Source organism: Alosa alosa, chromosome 4, assembly GCF_017589495.1.
Source record: "Alosa alosa isolate M-15738 ecotype Scorff River chromosome 4, AALO_Geno_1.1, whole genome shotgun sequence".
NCBI lineage: Eukaryota > Metazoa > Chordata > Actinopteri > Clupeiformes > Clupeidae > Alosa > Alosa alosa.
Window position 1 is genome coordinate 1,608,452 of NC_063192.1, and position 24,573 is coordinate 1,633,024.

Below are 24,573 nucleotides of genomic sequence, written 5' to 3' on the forward strand. Positions count from 1 at the left end.
CCTCACTTCATGTGGGCGTGGCTAATGGCATGTTAATACAAAAGTTGTTTGGTTTTGGGAGTTACATACACCCACCAAATTTGGTGTGTGTATCTAAAACTATACGCCAACCACAAGTCACAGTGACATAAGGGGGCGCTATGGAGTTCCTGGGCAACGCCCGGTGCCAAGCTTTTATCCCTGTCTATTCACTGTATCACTTGATGTGTGTGCCAAATTTCATGCATTTTCACCCATGGGAAGCACCTCTTTTGGCATCATGATTCATCACATATTTCATCACATATTAGTTTGCACAAAATCCCAAATACCTCACTTCCTGTTGGGCGTGGCTAATGCATTGTACATACGAAAGTTGTTCATCTTGGGGAGATACACACACCTACCAAATTTGGTGTTTGTAGCTGAAAGTATATGCCCACCAGGGATCAGTCATCTAATGGGGCGAAGGGGGCTAAGCGAGTCTATAGGCCATACCCGGGCCAAGCTTTTTACCTAGCTGCTTTGTGAGACACCTGATGTGTGTGCCAAATTTCAAGACTTTTCGATTATGTTAACCACCTCTAAATATTTGCCAACCACGGGATCAGTCACCTAAGGGGGCGCTAGCGAGTCCCTGGGCTCAAATCATGATTAATCGCTGAATTCCTATAGTTAATCACGATTAATCACATATTAAATCATATGATTAAAATTCTATTATTTTGCATTTCTGAACTTTCCAGGAGTCCATATTAACAATAAAGCAATTATTGTGTATCTTGATTGGGATTCAAATGAAAGCAAAGCAAGTTACTTTAACTTTAAGAAACTTTAAGACGTAGTAGGTCTATTTGATTATTTCAAATCAAATTTCAAAAGATGTGCAGCAGACTTGAGGCAACACAATATATTCTTCAGAAATATCGTTGATATACACTGAAATAAATGCTACCGCAGAAGTGCATGCACAAAATGTAGGCCTACACACATTATAAAGGCATAACAAACAGAAAATATTAGATTCATACTATATTCATTATCTTTGAGTTCAGTTGAAAATAAGGAACTTTTCATGGCATTGGCATTGCCATTTTATAGGCCTACAGTCTATGGTGCACTGTCACTTGCCACACACATCAACGCCAAAGTTTTTAACAGGCAAACACTGGATGAACAATAGATTTTATGGAGCAACGTCGACCAAATATAACTGAATCGTGATTTACACGGCGGCAAAGTGTGATGCTGGTGTACGGAGTTGTATTGAAAAGAATGGAATCTAATGTAAATGAATGTCGAAAGCAGAGTGCATCACAAATAGTAGCAGCCAAAGAGGAATGTTGATAACAGAACAAGTGATGGTGATAAAATCTTTGGCGGCACACAACTAATGCGTCAGCCTAGGCTACTACTCTTTGGCCGGCTCGTAAGCCCAACCAAGTGTGTGCAACATGCCTTTACGTAGCCTACTAACGGCGCATCATCATAAAGATACATTTAATCTGCATCACGCCCCATTTTAGCGGAAAACATGTTAACATATAATTGATCCAATGGGAAAGATAGCTAGTAATCACACGTTGACGTTACATCTAGTTATAAATTCACAGGACATTCAATCATTTTACTAATACGGCAGTTATGAAGAATTATGTTTATGTAACTTGCTCATGTCGAAACGATGTACATTACCAACCTAATTCGTTTGCAATACCCCATGCATGTATTGTACACATTTAGCATGTAGCTACACTTACCATAATATTCCATGCAAAATGGTTAGCTTGCTGGCTAGCCAACTGTGGAACTTCAGTATAACATAGCCAAGTATCTCACCTAGTTGTAGGAAATAGGCTACGTTCATATTACAAGTGATAGAATAAATGTGTGACTTATGTTTAGTTGATGTTATGACATGTAAAGTTAAGCTTCCTGAACTTAATTATAGGCTAGTCAGCCACGGGCAGTTTGACTGTGCCTATCGATACATTCGTGACACTCCTGTTAGTAAACTGGAAAGAGCAAAACATAGGAACATCACATTAATCCCATAAACACACAGATAACTCTTACACCAACCTTATTTTGTGCCTTTTATACACGTTTGTTTCAAGATTTAGTAAGTTTACTATAAGCTCTTTTCGCTCCCCACTTTGATGCAGCATAGATTTCCATTATATCAGTCATCTTTCCCCTAAAAGGGGGCGCGTAATGCGCAGCACATACAACGTTCCATTCCATCCGGTCTAGCTAGATCTGGTGTGGTGTTGTAGTTGTTCTAACGTTACTAGTTGTTGCAACAGCATGTGAAAAAAACGACAAAGTTTGTTACACCAAAAAGAACGTTAATCTTGCGATAAAAAAATTGACGCCGTTAAAATAGGTTTACGTTAACGCCGTTAATAACGCGTTTAACTGACAGCACTAATATTTTTATGTATAAGTCGCACCTGACTATAAGTCACAGGACCAGCCAAACTATGAAAAAAAGTGTGACTTGAAAATATGGTAGTTTTAATCAGGCTTTGCCACAAAGGTAAAAGGTGCATTCCATGCAAACATCACAGTCTTCTGTGCATAGTTGCATGACTGTGACCTTTTCTTTGGTCTTGCTTAAATGCACAGTGGATGTGTTAACCACATAACTCCCAGCAAGGCGCTCAACAGGCAGAAATGATGCTGGCTATGACATGTCTGTTCCCTACAAGCTCCAATAATGAGCTAAGTCCAACCATTACGCCCCCACGCCAGCAGGGGAGACAATTCCTCTAGTGAGCAGTTGAAGACCCACCCGTCGCTTCTGCCAGTAGAACAGCTGATAGGGTAAACAAACAGTCAGTGTGCGGCTCGCCGGCAAATTCAAACAGAAAGGCTAGCCTACAGTTTGGTTAGGCTACTTCACTTTACTTGGATGTAAGAATGTGGTTCAAAAACAACACATCCGCGATCGTTGGCGCTCGGTCATTCCTTCTAGAAGAGGGGACCTTGAAACGAGCACTTCCCTTTGCTTGGAGGAATGGTGAGCGTTGGATCATCTAGTGCCAGACGAGTGGTTACTTCATCAGATCGGGCCAGGAGGAGGGACATCAGCCGTCGGGAAATCAGAGCCGCGGTATCCTTCAGCCGTAGCCTACCGACCAGTGTTCACTCGGAAACAAATTGTAGGCGCTACAAACTGGAGTAAGGGTAAGATTTAAAGAATATGCATTCATTCTTCTGTAAGCTATAAGGAAATAAATATGTTAATAGAGACCGATCTTAACCGTACATTTTGTTTTCACAGACTAACCTCGCCTCATAACGAGGCCGTGACCTCCTATTTACTCAGAGCTATGTCTGCATGTCATGAAGTCATTGCGTGTAAGTAACTTTTACTGTTTTCTCATTCCTTGTTCAATTTTACTGTTACTTTTTTATTCATACCACTCTCATTTAATTGTTTTCCAGCTGCCTGTAAGACCTATTACGAGACAGTAGGCTACGCAGGAGCTTCAGGTAAACAACCAGACGTTGCATATCGCATGCGGAAGCTGTGAAGAGTTCAGCTCGGAGTCGATCAAGAAGAAAGAGAGTGAGATCCATTTTTGGTGACTATTTTTCATGTGCATTAGATGTGTTGTTTCCATAGCCCACACAGTGCATCACGCATTACTGATTGTCTTTATTGATTGTTTTTACAGCTGCTGGAAGCGAGACAGACTCCGAAGTAGACTACAAGGCAACGCACCACAGACATCTGCAAAATGGACCGAATTCTGACAGAATACCGCCAGTTACCTACTGCTCCGAGGTGGTAAACAGCCACTTCACGGTGCTGCAGGATTTTGGGCTTCTTGTGAGCTTCTAATTTGTTGTGAGGGGTGATCTCACTTTGTAGCCATGTGTGTCTGTGCTAATAAAGCTCTTTCTTTGAATAAACATGTTCCTGGCAAATTTTCCTTTCCTCAATAAATTCATTCATGTCCTTGATGGTAATAATAGTGTAGTAACCTACATAGGATAACAATGACATGAATATACAACATAATAGCATAGGAATATGAGTATATATATGGGGTTTACATTTATAATGACCCAGGGTGACCAATAGTGACAAATCTGCCAACCAATCATATGATTTTTCTTGTTTAAAAGTAGTGGTTTCATCCCATACTGAGTAAGGAAATTCAAGCTAGGCGCGTTTTTGATTCTATTCATTGGCTAATTAAAGTCATTAGCACTCTGTGAGCTCTCCACATACGTCATAGTTCGTTTCCGACAATATGTGGCACAGACAAATGCGACGTTCGCAGGCTGTAAATTGTCGTTAACTGCCGAAAATTAGGGAGATTTCCAGGCATTGACGGGGACGAAAATCCCACTTTTCATGCAGTATCTGTTCCAGAACAAATGTAAAGTTTCTGGTTTCGTATCTGTTCCTAGCAAAACATCAAAAGTTTCTGGTTTTCGTTTTTGTGCTGTGAACCGGTTCAAAGTCTTGATTAAACTACCTATCAACATCCATCAGCATCCATGTCAACTTCATTTACTACCTCGCAACCTCCATGACTACCCTTGCAACCTACATAGCAACCACTATATATACCATAGTAACCACTATGATTACCCTAGCAACACCCTAACAGCCATCTCAAGTACCCTGGCAACAACCTAGCAACCACTACCATAACGTCACCCTAGCAACAGCTATAGTAACCAACATAATTACCCTAGCAACCAGCATAGCAACCACTTTATATAGTATAAAAACCACCATAACAACCAACACGACTACCCTAGCAACATAAATAGCAAACACTTTATATAGCATAGTAACCACTATGATTACCTTAGCAACACCCTTACAACCATCTCAAATACCAGGCAACAACCTAGCAAACACTACCATAACATCACCCTAGCAACAGTTATAGCAACCAACATGACTACCCTAGCAACCAGCATAGCAACCACTTTATTTAGCATAGCAACCACCTTGTCTGCCCTAGCGACACCATAGTAACTTTGCATTGTCTGTTTAGCTACATATGGTATTTTAATTAATATCTTTTTATGCAGATACTAAGAGTTTTTCTTTATTGCTGTAGTGCCACACTTCAACTACTCATTGGATATTGTGACCCATAGCTTCTTAATAATGACAGAAGGTGGCCCTGTGGTGAACATCAGGCTATGCTACCGCAACAGGTCTGCTACAACATGTGCGTCACTTGCTCCTCCAGTTGAACATCAGGTGAGGTCTTTTTTGGTAGGTTGATCTTTACCTGTATTTTAATTAGGGGCAGTCGTGGTCTACTGGTTAGGGCTTCGGGCTTGTAACCGGAGGGTTGCCCGTTCGATCCCCGACCAGTAGGAACAGCTGAAGTGCCCTTGAGCAAGGCACCTGACCCCTCATTGCTCCCCGAGTGCCGCTGTAGCAAGGCAGCTCACTGCTCTGGGTTAGTGTGTGCTTCACCTCACTGTGTGTTCACTGTGTGCTCTGTGTGTTCACTAATTCACGGATGGGATAAATGCAGAGACCTGCAGAGGCTGATAAACCTGATTTACATAATTTACATAATTATATATGCATTAATTTCTTTTCATATATTTTTTTCAGATGGATACTACTCATTCCCGCTCTACTAATATCAGTTTTCCATATCTTCTGCCATGTTTGTGCATACAGGTAAGGCATTTAATTTTGTAGTATTACTGTTTGAATCACTGTTAATAGCAGTAGCACAGGGCAATTCCATGGAAAATTAAGTTTTTTGTAACATCCATAACGCCAATAAAATGTGATGGTATGGTATGATGTGAATCTGAAGAATGTACATGAGAAAAAATGCACAAAAAATGAATTATCATACAAATGCCAAGGCATTTCACTGGCGTTATGGATGTGACAAAAAGTCCATTTTCCGTGGAATTGCCCCACAACAAACACCATCTATTTCTAGCAAAAACTGACTTCTTTACGTTGCAAAAAATAAAATCTAACCAAGTGTTCTTATATAATCTTATAATAAAAATCAATTAATTATTGCCCCTACCTTAAGATAGGCCTACTGCCTGTATGGTTCCATATGCCGCCCTTATGCTTATTTCAGTCTAGCCAGGCCACACTAGCCAGATTTTTGGATCTGTGTTGAATCTACTCGACTAGTACCCTCAAATGGTTCTCTGTTAAATCTTGAGCTCATCTAACTGACTTAGGTGTCACAAGCTACACTTTATTGTGTTTTTTTAATACTTGTGCTGGAGTACAATGTAGCTCTTCACTTTAATGTGCTAGTTGTGGGTAAGTTAAGTAAACAAACTCTGTAGAGAGACATCTCTGTAGATAAATCTAATTTGTAGAGCTTTTTGTTTGCTAAGATTTTGTAAATTTAAGAGAAATTCATATTCAGAGATTTACTTGTGTACAGTGTACAACTTGTAGTGAAATGTAAACCTGGTTTACTCTGACTGTGCAAAATGGGAAAGAGTATAAATAAAATGGATAACATATTAATAATACTAGTCAGTAGTGACTAAATTAAATAATGAAATAACATGAATACGTATAGATATATGCATACATATACAGTATAGGGGAGAGGAGTTGTAGAGATGCGCTCAGTTGAAAGCACCACTCGTTGCAAGGCATTGCGTTCTTTCACAGTTAACTTCTAATGGGTGAGTTTGTCACGAGCAAGACTATTATGAACCCAGATGCAGACACAGAGACAGGAATTGCATGTATCTTTAATAAAAGGCCCAACACACACAGTCAGTTGTCTTGTAGACCAGAGTTTGTGAAATCAGCAACAGTCTACTCACAAAGTAAAGGTAGCCTCGCTACTCACGAAAAGGTAACACAAAATGTTCCAGTGAAAGTCTGTGTAATCCTCCAGGTCAGAAAGTCCACAAAACGTCAGGCAGAATCAAATCCAAAGACAGTCCAGAGATCGGTAACCAGGAAAATCCAAAAATACAAAGAAATAACGTGATATTTTTATGTAATAACGTAATAAATATCTTGTTAAAACTTGAAAAAGATATTGTTATAACAAGAAACGTAATTTACGTAATTACACGTAATTACATGATACTGAGCCTTTTTATTTATTTTAGTGTGGCCGCAATACGCTTCCGTAATGTCATGCACCTTGAGACCAAAGCAAATTCCTTGCATGTGAAAACCTATTTGCCAATAAACTTGATTCTGATTCTGATTCTGAATTGGCTGGACCGCTGTTTAATTATGTCAGTCACTTTGAGCCACTTATTCTACATTATATATTTTTAATGAATTAAAATTACTTTGTCATTAAAGAGTTTTTTTTGTAAATTATTGTTAAACTTTCAAGTTAAATTGACCAAGACTCCATTTATAAAAGCAATACATATACAATTAATACTTTAGTAATTTGTACTGGTTATGGTCTTATTATGCAGGTATATTATGATCACCTTGATGCAAAGAGGAATGTCACATGTCCCTTTGAGAATCAGACTCAAGATGGTGAGTTTACTGTTAAAACATCAGCATTCATATGAATTTTGTTGCACTACTTACTTCTGCTAATTTTTTGTTGGTAATTTTACTAGTTTGTTTGGATTGTTTAACTCATTGGTTGCCACCCATTTTCAGTGCAGAGAACCTCATACTGCCAAGCGTTTTATAGCATTTTGACTGATTTTCCAAGACCGACAGAACAGTGAGTTCTATGACTATGTAAGGACCGAAACTACTAACAGAAAGAGTAGACTCTCTTCTTTCATCAGGAAAAAACTGTTTCTACCTTTTTCTGTTCTTTAGTAGTTGGCAGTAGAACATAGCTTGGTTTCACCAAAAACACCTGTTTTTGACCAAAAATGGAGAAAACAAGCTTTTTGTGAAGAATTAACTTTTTTGTTTCTTGTATTTTGTGCTACTCCCTCCGCTTGGCCTCTTTGTGCTACTAATTTAAGCTATTTACTATATGCATATTTGATTTAGTTTATTTAGTATATTTAGTATTTTAGTATTTTCTTATATTCTACTGTCTCTATTGTGCAGTGGAGTTTTTTTATATTTATATACTTATATTACTTTTTCTGCTGTAAGTGCATGTTGTGTGTGATGTCTGTTGGCTACTGAGACTTTGAATTTCCCCTTGGGGATCAATAAAGTATCTATCTATCTATCTATATTTATTATTATTAATAATAATAATAATAATAATAATAATAATAATAATAATACTAATAATAATAATAATACATTTTATTTGTAGAGCACTTTATCATGTACTCAAAGCACTGAACACTGTAGGGTAGTAGAATAAAATAAAAAATAAAAAATTGGGAGGCACACAAAAAGTGTACAGGCAGTCGCACGTGTGGATAGAAGCAGACATATGCCAGTACAATTAAAAGTAGTAGAGAGCAATTTAAAAAGACAATAAAAGAAGGTCCATGTAGATTATAGGTTAAAAGCTATCCTAAACTGATGGGTTTGGAGGAGAGACTTGAAGCAGTCGACACTGGCAGCAGATCTGATATCTATCCATCTACTCTCTCTGATTGTTTTTTGGCTTTACATTGCGCCTCTTTCTGGTCTCGGTTGTTTGCAACAATCACGACACTACTCGCGTTGTGTGTGTGCGTGTGTGTGCGACTCTGTTCAAGTGTTAGCCATAGGTGTTAGTAGCCTACAGTTCATGAACTTTTTCTTACGCCTAACCGTCGCTATATTCTCTTTGCTTCGATCATAGCATTCTAGCTTGATTAGCTGTATGCAATACACTTTGGCTTCAGCCATTCTTCTTCTTGTTTATTGGCGGATTACAGAATTGTGTGTATACCGCCACTTACTGTTCAGGAGTGTGTAAAGGGACTCGCCATAGCGGCTTCAGCAGCTTCTTCTTCTGCTGTCTACAGTCTTTTCTCATTTCCCATCCAAAGTGACACTGCTGCCACCTTGCTTAGTTCACTAAATTCTCTGTTTACAAGCCTGATTTTTAGTGACAAGCTCCGCCAGATCGTTCCCCGGCCCGCCCCGCTGAAAAACGTAATTGACATCTATAGACGTCTTTGGCAGTCAACGGTTGTATTTGAATTGACATCTATAGACGTCTTTGGCAGCCAATGAGTTAATGTTGACTTGACTATATTGCATGATGGATGGAGTGCAGAATTGCAATTACAACTACAATTTGCATGCAACTGTAACTTGCAAATGCAAGAGAGAGAGTGAGATGTGACATCATCATGGCCAAGCTGTGTGTGGTGCATTATGGGTAGTGTGCGTTTGTGTGTGTGTTTGGAAGACAAGAGAACAAACAGAAGAGATTGGATGGCACCGAGGGGGAAAAGGAAAATCCATGACAGATGATGACTTACCAGGGTCTCTATACATGAACTCGAGCATTGAGAACATTGTTTGTGTACACAAAGTTTACTAAAAAGAAAGGTTTTGAACATTGTTTGTGTACTCTGTGTGTTCTTAATGGGTCACTCCACGTCAATGGACCTATGTTACCCAGGAGACACACTGTAAAATTACTTTTACGTAAGATCAATACTTTCCAAGATACAGCCAGTTTTACAGGGGGAGGGGGGTGTCGATTTTGTTTGGCCTCTTTTTTTGTCAAAGTTCACAAGCCCATAGCGCAAGATCTAAACCAGGGGTCTCCAACCTTTTTGGGAATTTTGGGGATTTCAGTGGACAATTCGGTTTTAACATTTCAATAGTAATCGCCCATACCACCCTAACATATGAAAACTCCTTTTAAAGTTATTGCACACCTGAAATCTCTCCATGATCTGACAAAAAAGGTCATGCACAGTCCTGCTCAGTCATGCATGCCACAAAATTTTCAGCGCTATTATACGGCAGTAGCCTACGGAGGAGAAAAGGCCTGTGAGCTAAAGCAATTGTTTTTCAGTCCTTAAACAATCATGCAAGAACCGTATTTGACGAACATGGAATGGCCACAGAACTTTTGCAAAGATATGTTTCCATTGGCTACACCAGACAAGCAAGTTTTTTCCCCCTTTACTGTCTATGCATGTGAGTCTATTTATGTCTATGCATGTGTATGCGCTCCGCTTCCGTTGTTGTTTAAAGATTGAAAGGGAAACGGATTTGGAGCCAAAGGCTAAAATGTAACGCAGCTACAATTTATAAGGTATCACCAACAGATCTATGGCTACATACATTTTTAAAATGGTTCTGGTCTAGACTTAAATATCTATTAAAAACTTCACAATGGCGCGTGTTTTTAGAGCGTGATCTGCAGGCGACCTGTTGGCTATTTTTAGAAGGTGCGCTGGGGGCGCCTCATAGCCATCCCGCGGGCTACCTGGTGCCCGCGGGCACCGTGTTGGAGACCACTGATCTAAACCATGTAGGAGGCTTAAATTTGGCATGCTGGTACATAAATAGGAATAGTATGTAGCAAAATCGTCACGTTTGGTCTGGATGATCATGCATGGTCATAGCTGTCCCTCAAAGTTGATCAAACTTTTATTGGAGTTTTTGGCTGGGCTCTGTTTAGGCCTTCAGAGGACATATTTGTACTCAACATAGGCTCTTGATTTATTTTCATTACTGATATAAGTAGAAACACTCACAAAAAGCAATGAACAGAAAATAAATTCCTTCAGGGTCTGAACAGCAGACCTCACAAGTCTGAAAAATCGTTGTGGTTTTCATTTTCAGAGCACCCAAACACCTTGTGGGAATATACAAATATTTTTTATATTTCTTTATTTTCCATGATCCCTTCTTTTTAAAAACACCAATTTGGCTTGTCTTTCTTTATTACTTTCCACCCTGAACATGGGCAAAATGCACCATTGAGATCAATATGTTTTGTATAGAGTTACCACAGGTTACTCTATACAACCACAGGTGGTAGTGTAGTGGTTAAGGAGCTAGCGTGCAGTAGTCGGTTCAATTCCCGGCTTCCACCGTTGTGCCCTTGAGTTGCTCCGGGGACAGTGTGATCCCTTGTAATATAGCTGACATATTCACTTTGGTCAAGAAGTGTCTGCTAAATGTAATGTAATGTAACTCTATATAAAACATAATGATCTCACCGGGGCATTTTGCCCATGTTCAGGGTGGAAAATAAAAAAGAAAGATTTGCATAAGACAAGTCAAATTGGTCAATTGATCAACTTTGAGGGACAGCTATGACCATACAGGATCATCCAGACCAAAAGTGATGATTTTGCTACATACTATTCCTATTTATGTACCAGCATGCAAAATTTGAGCCTCCTACATGGTTTAGTTCTTGCGCTGTGGGCTTGTGAACTTTGACAAAAAAAGAGGCTGAACAAAATCGACACCCCCCTCCCCCTGTAAAACTGGCTGTACCTTGGAAAGTATTGATCTTACATAAAAGTAATTTTACAGTGTGTCTCCTGGGTAACATAGGTACACCTGGTAATTTTTTCAGAATTTTTTGAGACCTAAGTGCATGGGCCCTGGTTGAATTGATGTGGAATGACCCTAATGCTCGAGTTCATGTGTAGAGACATAGTTAGCGAGCCCAGAGTTTATTAGAGCAGACTGTTAATCTCACAGAAGACTGAGATCTCACACGGATCATGACTTATATGGACTTTCCTTAGAGAGGAGTTGGTAGGTGGACAGTTGGTAAGTAAGGGATAACGGCCGCCGAGGTGTCCTGTTATACGTAATTAATGGACGAGGGCGAGGGGATTGCGTTGCCTCCGCCCGAGTCCATTAATTCCGTATAACTGGACCTCGAAGGCCGTTAACCCGCTTATCAGCCGGTTGCCACTGTAAAGCAAAGGAAACACGCGGTTCCGTTTAAAAAGAAGCTCACTAGTTCAGCTTGTTGTACAACTTTAGCATGGCCACTTAGCTTGTTTACAGTTGATTCCATTGTTGCGAAGCCTGCAACCAAAGATTCTAGAGCGCTGCAACCGTCGTCCTACTATGGTTGTTATAGTTACCATTCATAAGCATTGATATGGAACAGTGTCCTGTTATTCAGAATTAATAGCCACCCCACCAGCCAATCAGAAAAGAGTATTTCTTCTCTCCGGGTGATAAGTGTTCTTAACAGTCTTCTGTAAAAAACTCCTGGTTCGCTAACTACGTTGTTGGTGCTTTGTTTTATGTGTACCTGAGGGACCCTGAGCAAGCTACTGACAAGGTTTGGTGCTGTTTTGAACAATGTTACTGGTTTGGGAAGCGTTTGACTCACTGCCCCAAGCTAATCCACTGTTTGCGATTTGGGGCTATAGCATATACCGGGCCAAGCTCTGTAGTGGTTGATCAACGAAAAATACTGTCTCCATTGCTTATTTGATGTGTGTTAATGCAGAAAAACACCCTGGGATCAAAATTTACACTTTAATTTAACATTTAACACCATGTCTACACTACCATCACCCTAGTAACCATCTCAGATACACTAGTAATATTGATACAAGGCACCTTCCATCCAACTTTATCTATACCTACTTCAAATCAGTCATCCATTCATTAAACTATCTGTCTATCAACATCCATTCAACTATCTCTTTCTCAAAGTCCATTAAACTATCTGCCTATAGAGCATCACAGTCCCGCCCCTCCTCCGAGAGAGCTTAGTTTCCGGAAGTAAATTTCCCATTCATTTCTCCCATTGTTTCCGTTTTGGAAAAATCCGTATCTAAAGAGTTTTAGAGCATGTCTTAGGCTAATCAGCTACGGAGTAACTCATAAGCATACAACATACCATTTTGAGTGAAAAAATGTAGAGAAAGTCTAAAAAAAGTCAAAGGTGCAAGACTGTGTACATATTTTCATTTCCGAGCGAAGGAACTACTCATCCCATAAACCACAACGCCTCACTGAATAATATATAAGCAATGCACGAACCAGCGCAAAATCATTTCCAACCGGCGACAGCACGCGAAACCCTTTCCTCCAAACAGTGATTTTTATATAGTGAATGTGCAGTTAATAGCAGTTATTTCAGGAGTAATCGTGCAAATAATCGTGTTTTGGTATTGAATGTTATATTTACCATCGTGTATTTTATATCGTGTGTGTGAAAGCGGTTAACGTTAGCAACATTGTGCAGTGCTTCGTATCTGACTGCCATCCTGATACATTGACCGGTGCATGGTCTACTCTTGGACCACCATATTCAGTTTGCTGTGAATTATTACACAAAATGTTCATTAAATGTATGAAGAAGTATTTCTAGGTTAATGATTGATGATATGACTCCTACAGTATGAAGGCTACAGTAGCCTAGCTACTAGCTAATTATTAGCTAGTAGCTAGGCCTAGCTAATGTTAACTAGCATTACCAACCTCCCTGCAAAACTCACCACACAACCCACAAGCTAACCCTCGGACACACAACAGTCAATAATGTGACCCGATTTAAAATGGTTTTCACCCCTTTGGACACTCTTGATTTCGTCCTTGAAACAGTGAAATATTCACGGGGGCATGGACGATTTGCTAACCATTTTACTGCAGTGTCTAGCTGCTAGCCGGTGGTAGCATCCAGCTTGCATGTGCTATCAGCTAGCTAGCTAGTTCAAAAGTTGAAGTACTTTTTGAGATACAGGGCTTTTTATGCCTCGACTAAGTTGATGTTTCCTATAAACAACAATTCATGTTCATAGAAACAACAAGGTCACTAAAACATTAATGTTAGCAGCATTATAATGACATGACAATGTCTGAAAGGCTAATGATTAGCCTATCGGCTACCTGAAAAGTTAAGTGTTTAAACTAGCATTTACAGTGTTCTATTTGATGGTGTATTGGCCCTGACTGAGTTCGTGTGATATATAAACCACAATCCTTGTTGATACAAGTACCAATGTTCGTCTAGAAAGTTTTTATTCACATTAAAATTTTCGCTATAGGCAATAAAAGACTCCGCCATCTTTGTCAATAATTTTCGCTGATAAAGTTTCAAACTATGATCATAACGGACTTTCCACCAATCAGAGGCATCACTGTGGGATTGTGGGATTGTTCAGGATTGTGGGTAATGAAGTACTTATCCAAGACATCGCGATTAAAAGACATTTATTTCAAAACAAGGTTAGTGCCCCTTGAATTTTAAGCCCTCTATATGACCATATACAATAAACTAGTACAGCCGTTAGCTGGTTTTGAGTCTACCATGTGCAGTTAAGTTTTTATGGCTTATACCCGAATTGTCAATGGAGAAATTGCATTGAATTCTTACTTCCGGAAACTCCTGTGGGCGGGACTGTGATGCTCTATAAACATACATTTAACTGTCTATCAACCTTCATGTGAAGTTCAAGTACTCCCTTGCAACCTGTATAGCAACCAACATGAATAGCATCTTAGCAACAGCATTAATTAGCATAGCAACCACCATGTCTACCCTAGTAACACCTTTAACTATACATGATATTTTACATCACATTTTTTGCAATTTAATGCACTGCTAATTACTTGGAAACACTAGTTCTGTCTCTGAGCTCCTGAAATATATTCCAACAAAATTTGAATTAGAATCATTTAATGTCAATGACTCACATTTGCTAGTGACATTTCCAATATATTTACTATCCTGCAGGACTTCTGGATGTCTTGTTCTCCAGTGAAATAAGAGTTTATAATAATTCTAAACTGGCATGGCACCCGCTCTGTCCTGCTGAACTTCCCTCTGCAAAACTTTGCTGGAATAGCAGTGCCCGTCTGGCTGACTGTGCAGTTTTACCCAACGCCATACTAGAAGTAGTTGGTCTGGTAGGTATTGTTCAAAGTATGTGATTGAAGCCTTACATTATACTTTTGTAAAAGTGATTTGGGCTTTAAAACGGAAAATCATGTAGCTGTAGTAGTCCAATTCCTTGTGTAATTATGCTGGATTTTGATGTTAAAATTGATATTTTTGCTTTAATTGATATTATTTAGGGAAATATCAACATTTTACTTTGTCTTCAAATTTTTACCATCCGTTTTCACAGTTTTGTGATGAAATAAATTAAACAGTAAATAATTTGTATACCAGACATGCTCTAAGGCCATATTTCATGTTTAAAGTCAAGGAAAGACGAATAATTTTGATCACTAAGAAGTTTCCTAGATACATGTTTGTACACCTCTGGTGAAAATCAAATTTTTAATCATGTTAACAACTTTGTTTTAACCGTTTAATGTCTGCTACATTTACCAAAACATATCATGAGCGGAGTAAGCGGCATGGGCTTGTGGCTAACTTGATGGTTTACGTGATCTTATATGATGTGCCAATGTCAGCCTGGTGAAGCTAGAGAAGAGGACAGACAGGCCCGGACACCTCCAGCTGCTTAAATCCTCTTATTTATTAAAATAAGTATGATAACTGAAAAAGATAAATTATGTTGTTTTAATGAACCATTGTTGGCATAGCCATTCAACGGGCCAACAATGTAGCACGTTTGGGTAGCAGCGGTCATATTTACAGATGTGATAAGGAAGATACAGTGATTACTAATGAGAACGCGTAAAGATAGCGTAAAGAGGAGATAGGAAAACAAATGAGAACCTATACAAGAAGTCAAATTCTTCTAAATGGAGTGTTACCTTAAATAAAGACTATTAAATGCTATAGATTGGTTTCTGTTCTGTGGGCTGTAACATTGAGTTAGCCTACTGATTTTACGAAGCTGTTAACTTACTACTGCCTGTACAAACACTTTATTAAAGGGAAGTTCTGGTGTTAAAACAACCTTGGGTTTATTTGTGGTTGATAATAGGTTCAAACTTCGTTTGGGAGCAAAATTATGTTAATCTGAGGAATTTTGAGTTAGATCGTTGTTTGCATTAGCAATGAAATGGTTTTTACTGTGTTGCAGTGGGCATACACACACGTCAAAAATAAATCACTATTTTTAAACCACTGACAAAAATAGCCTTACACTTCTGTGGTAATGTTCATATGGATACTACAGATAAATCAAGATATTCTTCCAGCATTGTGCAAATCTGGCTGAATGTGATGCATGTTTTGTACTGTAAGATTCAGCCAGATCTCTGCAGCGCTGCAAGATGTCAAGCGCGCCCAGAACAGAAGTAAGGAACCATTCGGTATTTATGGAATGGACCACCGGAGGAAAATAGGGGAGGGCCATGTCTTTTTATTATTTTAAGGGGCAGTGCTCGAATTATCTTTTTGTCTTTAAGGGGGTCTCTCTATCTCATAAAAAGTTGAGTTGATTAATTGTAATAAAGCGATACAATTAAATAGCCTATTTAATTTGACACTTAACAACTGCCTGGACAACTTTCAGTCAGGTTTCCGGGTTAATCATAGCACAAAAACAGCTTTGCCAAAGTCATAAGTGACATCCAGCTAAATACAGATGCAGGCAAGGCATCCATCCTAGTATTACTGGACCTCATGCAGCCTTCGACACTGTGGACCACAACATATTGCTTCATCGACTGAAACACTAGGTTGGCTTCACAGGTGTTGTAATCAGCTGGCTAAAAATCCTATCTTATGGACAGGACTTTCTCTGTTAAAATTGGAAACTGTTCCTCAACACCAACATATTTGACCTGTGGAGTTCCCCAGGGCTCAATTCTAGGTCCACTGCTTTTCAACCTTTACATGCTCCCACTTGGTCAACTCATAAAGAACAAATCAATCTCCTACCATAGCTACGCTGACGACACACAAATTGATCTACCTCTGATGCCAAATGACTATACCCCCATTGAAACTCTCTGTCAGTGCATTGAAGAGATAGATACATGGATATCGCAGAACTTTCTCCAGTTCAACAAAAATAAAACCAAGGCTGTAGTTTTTGGAAGGAAGGAGGAAAGATGCAAGATTCTGCCTTGCTTGAAATGAAGGGCTTAACTGCGAGGGATGTGGTAAGAAACCTCGGGGTCCTTATAGATAATGATCTAAATTTTAACAGTCACATTAAAGCAGTCACAAAATCAGCATACTTTCATCTTAAAAACATAAATAAACTTAAAGGATTTATGTTGAAGGAGGATCTTGAAAAAATCATTCACACTTTTATTTCTAGTAGGATTGATTATTGCAATTTGCTCTTAACAAGACTCCCCCAAAAGACTTTAAAACCACTACAAATGGTACAGAATAGTGCAGCCAGGGTCCTTATTAAAACAAAAAGAACAGATCATATCAACCCAATCTTAAAGTCGTTACACTGGCTCCCAATTAGATATAGAATTGATTTTAAAGCACTTCTGTTAGTTTTTAAGTCATTGAAGGGGATGGGGCCAAACTACTTGCATGACATGTTCAAACAATATTATCAAACAAGACCCCTTACGGCTCCCACACACAGTTGTGTGCGGTGCAGTGCTGGAGAAGCATCCCATCCACTTTACATGGGCTTACGTCATCCGTTGCCATCTGAATTTTGGGTCCATTGCATCGCGTTGCTCCCGTCGCTTGCGTTGAGAAGTTCAACTTTTGCTGCACCGACGCGCTATGATAGGCATGATTTGATCCTGGCAAGACAGGAGCTCCCCCAAATCAGATAAACTCAGGGGTTAAAGTGGGGGGAACGGGGTAGAACGCAGTTCCCCCACCTCAGATAAATTAATAAATAAATATATTCTTTCATACCAATGATATAGCGCGATGATATTTTTAAAATAAATGGTGAGTTAATTTTTTTTGTGTAGGCTACCATCAAATTGCAGCCTGCCTGTCCTTCAGGAACACAGAACCATGCTTCACTAACACCCGTTGTCCCCCCTGTTGTCCCTTCCCAACGTTAGGTTCTCACTTCTCATGGGTCTCCTGTCTGATTTGAGTGCACATGTGTCAGTTCACGCATGCAGATGAAGTCGCTGTGTTTACAGTTGCTGTTCCAGCCGAAGCACGTATAGATGTTGGAGGGAAGTTAAAGTCGAAGGTGAAGCAATGTTAAAATTCCACAATTTAAACATGTCAAATGCAGGGCTATATGGCTCTAGCTGTTCATCAGCCGGTCAATGACGAACGTTGCAACCTTTGCACGTTAGGTTAACTGTAAAGTAGTTGGCTGGCACTCCAGCTTGTCAATATTAACAGAGAAAAAACAGCCTATTGTCCATTAATACATGTGTAACCCTTTATTAACGAGTGTGCTCAGGCACTAGTTTCAATCAGTATAAAACAATGGCGCAAACTCGAATGGTGAATTCTCAGCGGTGGAATGGTGAGCTGGCTGAGATTCCTGAATACCAATAGGCTAATAATTAAAGACAATAAATTCAATAGCGCAGTGCCTCCACTGTAAACATACTACACTTACCTTAGGCTAGTGTATTCCTACAGAATAAGAATTATAGAATGTATGTGTAAATAGTAATCACACTAGTGGTGGATGCATACAGGAATGAATGGCCAATACACCCGAAGTATAATGAAATATAACAATAAAGAATATTTATTCACTAGTAATAATCAAAGGAATGACATTTATAAAATACCTTCAATGAGAAGCAACAGGGAATCAACACCCTGACAAGTAGACTAATGTTACGTTAGCGAGTGAACAATTCACTCTGAGGGGAGCAGGGTGAACCTTAATGTTAAAGTTAACAGATAGCAGCTAACGGTTAAATACACTGTTAGCTTAAGCTAAACTGTTCCCAATATAGATAGATAGATAGATAAATAGATAGATAGATACTTTATTGAGATTCCTGAAAAAAAACATTGAATCACTTAATCTTTGAGTTCATACAAACCCTTGTACCAAAAAACCTTGTGTGCCAGGCATTCTTGAGATATCACACTCAAGGTGGGTTTGACCTTGACATTTTACTTCATCATTGAGTCCAAACAAATGTTCACACCAAATTTGAAGCATGTACGTCAAGCCGTTCTGAAGTTGTGACACAAGCACGAAAGCTGGTCTTGTAGTTCAGAGAAAGCCTAATGGTATGCAATGCAAGACTACCTGCAAAACGGGGCTTTCAGTTGGTGTTGATGACTGCTCATTCTGCACCCAGATAACAATTAGGCATTGAACCTATGTTAAAATCAACATTACTTTGTCAACGTTAAAATCATTGAATCAACGTCGCACTGCAACATTTATTCTACATCAGTTTTGCACCCTTCATTAATATTGAAGCAACGTTGAAATTCTAACTACAGATCAACGGGATTTCAATGGTATTTCCACTAAAATAAAAAAAAACTAAAACAATGTTGAAATTACAACCAAACTAAAGATCAACGTGATTTCAATGGTATTTCAATTGATATTAAACCTCAGTAAACCACTGTTAGCCTAATCTGGCAAAATATTGGAAAATTCATATCCTGCTTTATCTACAGCCAGGATAAATTTGGCTAGGCCTAGGTATGTCTTGTTTAGGCTACACAAGCTTGCATAAATAACCATTGACAACTTGTTATTATTATTATATATATTTATTATATATATATATATTACTCTTCATCTAGAAATTCACGTGTACTGTGTTTTCCTGCCATCCATAGCAGTTGCAGTCAGCCTGATCCTCCAGTAGCAGAGTGAAGAGGCACCTAACAGAAATAGAAGGGGGACAGCTGTTTGCTAAATATGTTCAACTGAACAACAAACTAACAGCTAAGCCTACAATCAAGTCATTTTACGCCACAACCTACCACTCATACAAACGTTGCTAAACAGTTAACGTTAACGCCAGCTTGCTTGCTTGCTTGAGTAGAAGATAACTAGCCGAGTCGTTCACACACTCCATTCGAATAAAAAACACAAATTAATTGTAACTTACATTGGGTGTGGTAGAAAAACGTAAGTTTCATTCAGGAGACACCAAGAGCGTAAACTTTCTTCATGACACTAGGCAAAAGCTACTGCGCATGCGCACAACTTAAGCTACATTTATACGGTGACGATGAAAAGAGAAGACGCAGAAGTGGCATCTCGTCTTCATTTTTTTATTCGCGTTTAGACGAGCATTCTCAGGGGGAAATCTTTGTTTATATGAAGATGCAAGAGTATGTGATATTCGATTGGATATGCATTCCAGACACATGCGTGGTGGTATGATAGAACCCCGGTACGTCACGCGCAGACATTCTAATTTGACAGTTTAGCCAGAGAGGTAATCAAGGATCTTTGGTTTAGCCGTTTAGGCGGAGACGCAACCCGGTCGTCTTCAAAACTCTACACTCTGGAAGGAGTCTTCAGATTTTTTCGTCTTCAAGCCCGATGCGGACGGGGTCGCTTTGTAAACGAAAGGCACTTATGATAAAATATTTTGTCGTCTTCCTTCGCAATCGTTCTCGTATAAACGGCCCTTTAATTACAGGATGTGTAGTTTTAGGGAGCGCCAGATTGTATGCATTAGTAGTTGAGACAGTTGGATTCACAGGTGACACCTGTGCCAGTGTTCTGATTAGCCCGGGAACTACTCTGGGAGCTTAACGAGCGCAGCTGGCTTTAGGCCATTATGACATCATAAGAAGAAGAAGAAGAAGCCAGGAAATTTCAAGATAGTGGATTTCATCCACTATAATAACCCAACCCAAGCGCTGGCCGTTGGAGCTCATTGGTGCACTGAAGTCAGCTCTATGAGCTGGAAGGCAGGGTAGCCACCGCTACAATGCCCGTCCGACTCGCCGGTCGCTCATGGCGGAGACTGAGTGTGTGTGTGTGTGTGTGTGTGTCAGTGTAAGTGTACTCACGAACGGATGGTTTCACTCCACTCAGCCAAACCGACGACAGTTGTCCAGGTGCAGATGGGAGGCAAGCAACTGCCTTGAGTTGAGTTGTAGTTGATGTGTTGTTTATGCATGAGGTCATTAATGACAGACTATGAACTCATGTAAATTCCTGATGATTTATATAAAGGAGTGAAGTAATACAATCATGAATTCATTTATGCATGAATTCATGATAATTCATGTACCCTTACCATAAAATGTTACCGGCAAACCATATATCACAATAAACAACAGGTCCTACCGTTTATAAGGATATAAAGCATGCCTCTGTACAATAATCGGTTCCCGACTAATCCGGTTTAGTAACACATTTCTACATGGTCTCCAACTTTTGGGCCAAAATGTACTAAACTTTTTATGTCAGTAGCCTGCATACATGTTTGTAAAATGTTTAGCCAGAGTGTCCCACCATCATGGTTCATATATTGCCAGATTACAGACAATCCTGCCTAAACAGATAGGAATATATATGTCTACTGGCATGCTTCCTAGTGATATTAATGCAAAAAAATATGAAGGGAAAAAATCATACTTTCCCAGATGGGTAGCTGAGAATGGAAAAGGAAGCTATAGCATGTAGCCTATAGATGGTCATTTCAATGACTTATCTTTGATTAACTATCTCAGCCATCACCAAATGGCGGACCGCGGTCCGAGTCCGGACCGTGACGTGATCCTATCCGGACCCAGACCATAATAGCCTAATTTAGATTTTCACGTAAGATTTCAAAGCTAAGCTAAATGTTTAGTTGGTTAGGATAACAGCATTTACTTCAGGAGCTTCAGGAACCATCATTTAAACTTGCTGCTACTCAGCCAGTGAAATTTGTGAATTCTGATAAAGTCGAGTCAGTGAGTAAAGTAGCCTACTATGGGGAAGAGACTGATAGCCTGAAACGAGCGAGGAGAGGAGACGGGACGAGAAACAATCAGATGGATATCTAAGTTAACGATAAGTAGCCTAAGTTATTTTCAAATCATCGATTGCTCAAAGAGGAGAAAGCTAGACAGCGAGACGAACAGAGCTTTATATAACGATACGGGGGCAATACCACGCAAAACTGTCACGTCCGTAACGCCAACTAAATATGGATGTGACAGTTTTGCACGGAATTGCCCTGGACTTCTTCTAGCCTATAGCCTATATTCTGAGACAGGCGATTTGAAGCACCTCTACTAGACAAAGCATATATTTTGAGCAAGCATAGGGTAGGCTAGGCCCATTCAACAGTGAACTGAGACCACAGAATATTTTACGATTTAAAAAGGCAATATGATTGATCCACCACAATCTAGTTAAGCCTACATGCATTCACTGCCCAACAACGTGATATTCCTGGGTTTCCAGGATTTCGGGTCAACATAAAAAAAAAAAATTAAAAAAAAAATAAACTTGCTGATTAATGGGTTCAAGGAACCAGCTGTGGAATATCCATCCTTGTCTCAGCTCAAATTTTATTTTAAGTTCACGTTAAGATCTTAAAAATAGCCAAGGCTACTCAGTTTTTTCTCCCCAATTAGGCTACTCTTATCTTGCCTTATTTCTCCTCATTTCGAATGTTGCCTTTTAGGCTACTTATTTTATTTCACATTAAACATTAGGCCTAGGCCTACCATCATCTATTTCTTGAATTTCCCCTTGAGGATCAATAAAGTATCTATCTATCTATCTATCTATCTATCTATCTATCTATCTAAAACTAGGCTCCATCCATCCATCCTAATATTATTACATACATATACATAGCCTAAACACGCACGTTAAACATTATGATGCTCCGGACCTTTGCTTGAGGAAATTTTCCGTAACTGGACCTCGCTGAAGATTAATTGAATACCCCTGAACTATCTGAACAGCACAGGTGACCACTTCTGTATAATTTCATGGAGTGCTGAAATGTACACTTTTGACCATTTCTGAACTGTGAAACTCAGCAAATATGTTTTGTAGCTGTGAACTTATTGCTGTAGGCTATCATCATCATGACTATTCCACCTAGTGTGTGCAAAACAGTTTCGGCTACAGTACAAACATTTCCATCCATAGATAAAAATAAGCAAATCTAACCTCTGAATTTATTTTCAAAGTACACCAGATTGAAGCATTTAAATGTTAAAATACTGTATACAACATTTTCTTACGGGGGAGCATGCCCCCAGACCCCCCTATGGGGGCTTGTGTCCCAGTGTAGCTTAGGTCTAGTGACACCCCTAGTATTTCAATATGGGGGCTATTTTGACTGACAGGGGTGACCAAGAAACTAGCAATTCTTGTCAAAAAAATTATTGCTACACCATGATACTCAATATGTTGTCCAACGGTGAGTAATTTTCCCCCATTGCACCGACACTGGATTTTAGGGTTTCCCCACCTGCCAAATCCCACTTTAACCACTGGATAAACCCTCTGGTAAACACTGATATACCCGTATGGTATGTCCGTGCTAACCGTACTTGAAACTGTTCTATGACTCATTCATGTAACCATGAGGCTGATCAAAACAAATATCACCAATTAAATCCACTTCCTGTTTTGATGTGGCCTGGCATACAAATCAGTTTCCTGTCACTGTGCCCTCATTTGAAGTATGCACTATGCCTTTGCCATTTATCATACTCATGCCAATTTTGAACAAGGTGCATCTGGTTAAGTGTTTTGTCTCTGAAAATCAAGTGCCCACCATTACCCATCCTTGTTTGAAAAAGTGCCCACCATTAAATCCTTGTTTTTTTTTTTTTTTTTTTTTTTTAAACTAAATGGACAATAGAAATTTGAAGACAAATAAATCTTGACATAGTACGTCTGTACTAGCAAACAAATAAAACATCATGTTCCAGTGAAATGCTTAAACGTAGTGAAATACATTATGAGATCATATTGATTATACTGTATTCTCTGAAGTGGATGAAATTTGCGAATTTCCCCATTTCTGCTTTCAGAACTATGATGTGTCTGATGTGGACAGGCACCCACAAATGTGTATTCAGGTAATGCTGTGTGTCGTAATCAATTAAGCAGTGGATCATGAACACAAAGCTGATAAATGAAAATGTTAACATCATGCTTACAATTTATGATTTTGTTTATGTATTGTTACATAACATTGCTGTTGCTATAATTTTGTTTGGTTTAGTAAAGAGTGACACTTTTTTACTTTCATAGTTTTCTTTGAATAACAGCCACTATGTCCACTGCCCCTTCAAGTTTGGTAAGTACATATGACTAAGAAAACTAGCTTTTAATCAAAGCATTAAAATATTAAATTGTGATGACTGCTCATTTTCATCCCTGTGCTTTTTCAGGTCATGTCTACGAGTGGGAAGTAACTAAGTTAGCAATATTTGCTGGACACATACGGGTATCGATTACATCCACAATTCCAGCATCTTTTGCAGGCCAGCTATGTGCCAATTTCGCAGAAGAATGTGTTTTTATAGGAAATGAACATTATATCAGCATGGTAAGTGTAAGATAAGAATATACCTCAAAATACATTAATCCTTTCAAGAACACTACAAATCGTTGTTGTCTGGTGAGTATCAGGTATGTCCAAAACGGTTATTTTTTAAGAAATAAAAAGTGTGATTTTAGAATAATTGCTCTTTGTGTCATCAAAGTTGGTACAGTGTCTATACAATACCCTCCAGAATTATTGGCACCTCTGCTAAAGAGAATACGAAGCAAGGGATTTAAGACCATTGGTCTTTACAAAATCTCCCCAGATTGTCCAGAAAGTCCATCTTCACCTCTACCATAATTCTCATTAGACATGGGGTTCTTTTCAGTATAGTTATTCTTCTATGTACGCCAAACACACCTAAAGTATTTCTAGCCAAAAAGCGCAATTTTCATTTAGGCCCCTATTTTGCACCCTGTCGCATGGCGTAAAACTCATTTTCCACCCGGCGCAAAGTTTAT

General features: G+C 39.1%; 2 long non-coding RNA genes across 3 annotated transcripts; both read left to right on the forward strand.

Annotated features, from left to right (window-relative positions):
• The first annotated feature begins 2,455 nt into the window (after positions 1–2,455).
• Positions 2,456–3,852, forward strand: LOC125293844. Of its 2 annotated transcripts, none has more exons than XR_007193445.1 (3): positions 2,456–3,342; positions 3,430–3,569; positions 3,663–3,852. It is a non-coding gene; the product is annotated as an uncharacterized LOC125293844 (long non-coding RNA). The 2 variants fall into 2 exon arrangements; XR_007193444.1 differs by having other exon boundaries at positions 3,430–3,553.
• A 10,738-nt stretch (positions 3,853–14,590) lies between these two features.
• Positions 14,591–24,285, forward strand: LOC125293904. Its single transcript, XR_007193451.1, has 4 exons — positions 14,591–14,704; positions 23,595–23,642; positions 23,818–23,863; positions 23,958–24,285. It is a non-coding gene; the product is annotated as an uncharacterized LOC125293904 (long non-coding RNA).
• Positions 24,286–24,573: the final 288 nt, after the last annotated feature.